We start from the raw sequence: 5,475 nt of genomic DNA, 5'->3' as shown, positions 1-5,475 counted from the left end.
TATCAACTGCCTGAGAACTAGCTTTAGGACTTTTGTAGGCATTCATTCTAGCGCAGCAGGCAACGTATGCAGTACATAAGGCACTCTGTGGCTGAGAGCAGCGTAGGATGGAGGGAAGCAGGGAGGGGGAGGGAGGGAAAGGACAAAATAACTTCACCAAAAAGCTAGTTGCCGGAGGGGCTTGCCCTCGAGCTGTTGTCGGTGACCATTGCCCACTCGCAGCCGGGAGTCAAGGAGGGCTTGGGCTCAGGCCCTGCTAATCAGACCAGACCTAATTTTGAGAGTAGAGTGCCTTCGGTGATAAGGGTTAGAGAAGAGGAACTATCTGTAGGATGTTGTCTGTGGGTGCCGTGCACATGAGCCCCCTGGATGCACGCACCAACACGCATGCGCCATGCCCATTTCAGCTCCGAATCCCCCAGGCTCTGTGCGCCCAAATCTCCTCCCCGTGCGTACACCTTCTTCAGCCCAGATCCAACTCGATCCAATTTGCTCCCTTGCCTAAGACCAGGGGGAGCCACCCCAGCCTGGGGTGCTTCAGTTCTGCTCCTGATCTAGCTCGTGTGTGGTCAGGGGTAGATCTTTTTGCTTGCCCTGGGCTCCTGCAGCAAAGTGGGTGGCCTTTCAGGACAAGGCAGTCCCCTGCCTTTGCTGGGGGTGGGGGTTATAAGCAAAACAGCTCTGCTCTGTGAAAGCTCAGTCCCCAGGTGAGCTTCTTGCTTCAGGGACTTGGCTACGTTTAGCCACTTTCAAATCCAACTGGATTGAAAAATGGCCAATTAAACCAAAATAGTAATAAATCTCCATCACAAAATTGCAGCTGACTGGGCTGGATCCTCAGCTGGTGTAGATTAGCCTAGATGCCCTGGTTTAGGTGGTTCACTGACCAGGGAATGAGATATAAATCATATGCACTTAACGGGGTACCCTCTGTACCTCCAAGCCTCTGCAAAGGGACTCTAGGATGAATAAGAATCAAGCCCTCAATTTGAGTGCACTCTCCTAATGTTCATATGAATCTCAATGACTGTAAATGCCCCCACCAGTAGATATGCAAAACTAATCAGATTTTTGCCACAGTTTTCTGCAAATAATAGCTAAGTTTTTTTTTTTCCCTTCCAAAGTCCCTGTTGCATTCTGGAATGGTACAAAGGGGAAATATCGCTTCAAAATATATGCAATGCAGTTAAAAGCTGCATCTTAAAAAAAAAAAAAAATTACAGATATTGTCATTTCACTAGCCAGATGCAGGAGGAGGGAGTGGGGAATATAAAGGAGTATCTAAATCTTACCTTAATTAAAACTCATGCCAATCAGATATCAATTAGAATTGCTGTGGTAGGGGGCGCAGGAAGAAATGATTCAGGAATATTTAGTAAAAGTTTTATTAGAATTGTAAATTGTCACTGAAATTGTGAAATTTGAAGGCATTTAATGAAGCTCTTGAAACCAAGGGAGGTAAATTTGCAAAAAATTAATGAAAAAATGTTTTCTGTCATCTCCCCTATCAAATGCAGATGTTTAATTGAATAATTCAAATTCTGAAAATTCTACCCAGTCCCATAGAGGGCTACAAATCTAGGGAGGGGACCTACAAAAATACTGTCAAAACCTGTTTTCCTCTGCCCAATATGCATCTTCAAAATTCAGGAATTCGAAACTTCGACCCTAGGCTATTCCTCAGTCACTAAATGGGTGGGAAGAAATTGCGAACTTGGGAGAATATTTCCCCTTTGTTCATTTTTTAAACGCAGCCATTTGGACGTACATTTTCTTTCAAGTTTGGCCAATTCCAGTGTGTTTGACTTCAGATTTCTAATGAATGATTTCCTGGACAGAAGCGAGTGCAATATGAACAGGTGAGGCTCAAAGTCTTTCTCCCAGGACATGCTACTCAAACCGGTTTCTCATGTCTCGATAGCTGGGACAGACATGTCCAGTCACAGATGGAACAGAACATACATCTTTATCCTGTTCCTGACCACATCATCACCCACACACCGTGCTGACCTGACCCTAATATACTGTAATCAGCTCAGCCAAAGCTTTAGACCATTCTGTGACTAGGAGCCCGTGCATTCTGCAAGGGAAATTGCCATCTCTCTGCCTGCTTATCATTTATGGGCAGCAGCCTTGTCCATAGCTGACTTGATCTGGGTGTTATAAACAGATGCTGGTATAGCCGTGACCTGGTTTAAGGAACAGGGTGAAAAAAATGTATGCTATGCAAGAGGCAGACCTGAAATCCCATTGGTATCTATGGAGAAAGGTGCACAGTTCTCCTTGAAATCAATGGAAGTAAGGTGCTTAAAGCCTTTAAAAATCTAGTCCCCCAGTTCTTCTTCACTAGGTCAAATCCACTGCTGTTCACAGCCCCTGAATATCACTTCTCTCTCAGTCTTATGTGGGTAAGTGATGCTTTGGCCAGCCAGCTCTTGGCTGTATGAAACAAGTGATGTGCTTGCCTCTGTGCAGGCCAGGAGCTGTTGGATGTATACAAGATTCCCTCCTGGTTCCCTTCTTGACTGTGCATTCATGAAATCTGAGGATTTAGTTAAAATCCAGCTACTGGCTGTTCACTAAGGTTGTGGATCTATGAATGATTTAACCCAGGGAAACTTAAGCTGTCCTGATTTTGAAAGAGCCTGTGCCCACCTGGAATTGATGTCTGTCTGTCCCCATCAGGGGTGTTTGACCCCTGGACAAACCAAAGTGGGTCCCTCGCACTTCCCAGGCAGTAGCTGAGCCCAGCTTGCCTGTGGGCACACAGCTAAGAGGGTGCACGTTGCTTCTAGATTACCCCCGCCCCGACCCCTTCACGTGTTTGAGGCCAAAGAGGCCCAAGGCACTTATGCCTACCAGTCTGTGCCCTTGGCATGGCACTGCATATGGGTTGGAGTTGCACCAAACCTGTGGCAATGCCCTTCACCAAGGCATCTCTGACAGAGCACATTTGTATCGGGGCCTCTCCCCCAAGCAGAAACAAACACTTTCTACTTTTCAAATCTTCAGCAAAATATTTGAACCCTGAGAGCCAGATCTAAGCTGATCTCTGCTGATTTAAGCTGATGCAGTAGAGCAGGGCTGCGCAATTATTTCAGGCAGAGGGCTGCTTACCGAGTTTTGGCAAGCCATCGAGGGCTGCATGACAGGCAGCCAGGGGCAGATAAATATTAATTTTCTAAGTTTTTTAGGGGCCCCACGAGCCGGATAGAATGGCCTGGGGGGCCGCATTTGGCCCGCAGGCTGCGGTTTGCCCACCCCTGCAGTAGAGCCACAATTAGTCCACACCAGCTAAGGATTTGGCCGTAGTTCCCAGCACTAAATGCAATATGCCAGGTCCTTTCTAAGGACTGTTTGGTCTCGGAGGCGGCATGGAGCGATGAATGACCAGAGAAGGGGTCCTTTAGTCCTCGTTGGCAGGCGTTTTCCTCCGTGGGATAGGTACTCTAGTTTATACCCACGTGCCACACTCTGGTCTTGCCACCCTGTCCGTTTAGTAGACACTGGTGAGTTGTCCCTCTTATTGCTATGGCCATCAAATGTCTTCAGGTCCCAGGTTCCCCCTCCCCACCTCCACCCCAGCCAGCAAATGGTAACAAGAGGAAATGCAGTTGTAGTTAGCTCAGGAATCTTGTAGTGAAGGGCTTTTGGGAGGCTTCTGCAGACAGAGGCTGGGTCGCGCCTTTCTCTCGCCTCGGCAGGTGGTTGGGCTTTAGAACCCAGGCCTGGCATCTTCCATGATTTGCATCGCTCCCCACCCACTGCCCCTCTGCATTTATTTTCCGCTTGAGATCATAAACCCTCAGTGCCACAAAACCTGCTGGGACCTCTCCGTTTCTCATCCTGCGTTGCGCGGGGGTTTACTCTTTGCTGGCGTTGTGGACTTTCCCACGACACGGTGGCAGTGAAGACTCCATTGCTTCTTGACCTAGGGAGTCAAGCAAATTCCTGGTTTGCTTAACAATCCACCAAAAGAGCCCTTCCAAGAGGAAAAAGTCACGGTAGAATTTTTCCAATGCAGCTGTCTCCTTCTGAAAGACATCAGTGAGTTATCTTTTTTTTAATTCCAAGGCTTCCAAACATCTAGAATTACCTCAAGAGCAAAGGGACAGTTGAGGTGGGAATAGCCAGAAAAAAACTCAAAAAACCAAAATCAGTAAAATGTCAGATGATGTTAAGCTAGGAAAATATATTTTTTTGGTCCTTCATTCTTTTGCAGTTGTTTTTGACCATGTGTTTCCAGTTGTTTCTCCCCCTTGAAAACTCTGATTTTTCAGATGAGCTCTATTGACTTTTGTAAGTGAACCCATCTTTTTTTTAGCATGTTTTCCATTTCAGAAGAACTCTTCTTTTGTCACTAAATTGGTCAATCAAAATTTGCCAGAGGGTAGAAGAAAACACACCCTCCAAAAAGAAAAGATAAATGAATATATGATAAAGGAAGGCTTTTCTGGGATGAAAAAAGTCAAGCAAAAAGACCCCTCTTTTTTGGTGAATTGTTATACAGGCCTTTTTTGGTTGATGAATTTTTCATGTCAAAAGATTTTATCCAGTTCTTCTTTAGCCCTAAAGCTTTGGTAAGTAGATATGGGGAATCAAAATATCCCAGTGATCATGAGTTTGGGTGCTTTTGTTGGACAGATTTGCTAGTGTGTCCCTCCAGAGCTAACTTCTACCCTGACTTTTATTCCTTAAATCAGTGATACTCGATCTCTGGCCCACTGGCCAAATCTGCTTGGTGAGGCCACATCATCCAGTTCACAGGTCTGGAAATTTGGCAGAATAAATTGCCGCTTCCCTGCCGCCGGATTTGTAGACCTGTAATGAGTCCTGTAGGCTGGATGATGTGGCCTGGCACTAGATCGTGCTGGCACACAACAGGGCTGTTACATGGGATTGCTCCATGGCGGGACTCCTGTGTGTGGGGTCAGGCTGAGGCATGGCCATATTTGGAGCACTGGGCCAGACCAGCATGCTGGATCACATCTGTGGACCAACCCTGCACCGCTTATCCAGCCTGCAGGCCCAGAAGGTTAAGCTTTAAATCAACAGGCAGTTACCATGGGGCAAAAACCCCACAGGAGAGCCATATGCCCAGGCTTCGTGTCTGCCCTTTGTGCACGATACTTTTCAGCCCCATGGCTAGACCTTGAACAGCGGAGAGAATGGGGATTCCCACTGACCCACACCAGCAGATGCTTTTGCAATTTTGGTGCCGCTGTTTTGCAAAGAAAAAAAAAAAGGGGGGTTTTGAAAGGCCCACCCTGTCTGCGCAAACATTTTCCAGTTCAGATGCCATTTTCGTTTTTCTCCCAGTTAAGATCTGCTGCCTCTTTTCTGCCACCATCTGCTGCCTGGAGTGGGATTTGGAAAGGCCACGGAGGCAAGAGGCAAATTCAGGGGTGTTTGGCAGGTCTCTGCAGCAGGTTTTGTGTCACGGGTTTCGACAAGGCATCTCACCTCACTTGTCAG

At 46.9% G+C, this 5,475-nt stretch overlaps 2 long non-coding RNA genes across 2 annotated transcripts in view; one reads left to right on the top strand and one right to left on the bottom strand.

Annotated features, from left to right (window-relative positions):
- Positions 1-4,315: 4,315 nt before the first annotated feature.
- Positions 4,316-5,475, bottom strand: part of LOC109300318 — a 6,258-nt gene continuing 5,098 nt past the window's right edge. The window contains exon 2 of the long non-coding RNA XR_002098182.1: positions 4,316-5,463. This is a non-coding gene — a long non-coding RNA (uncharacterized LOC109300318). The remainder of the gene's footprint in view (positions 5,464-5,475) is intronic.
- LOC109300391 overlaps positions 5,374-5,475 on the top strand; it is a 6,266-nt gene continuing 6,164 nt past the window's right edge. Inside the window, exon 1 of the long non-coding RNA XR_002098230.1 lies at positions 5,374-5,416. This is a non-coding gene — a long non-coding RNA (uncharacterized LOC109300391). The remainder of the gene's footprint in view (positions 5,417-5,475) is intronic.

Source organism: Gavialis gangeticus, unplaced genomic scaffold (assembly GCF_001723915.1).
Source record: "Gavialis gangeticus isolate Ggan-Ray unplaced genomic scaffold, GavGan_comp1, whole genome shotgun sequence".
Lineage (NCBI taxonomy): Eukaryota > Metazoa > Chordata > Crocodylia > Gavialidae > Gavialis > Gavialis gangeticus.
This window is presented reverse-complemented; position numbering and strand designations above follow the sequence as displayed.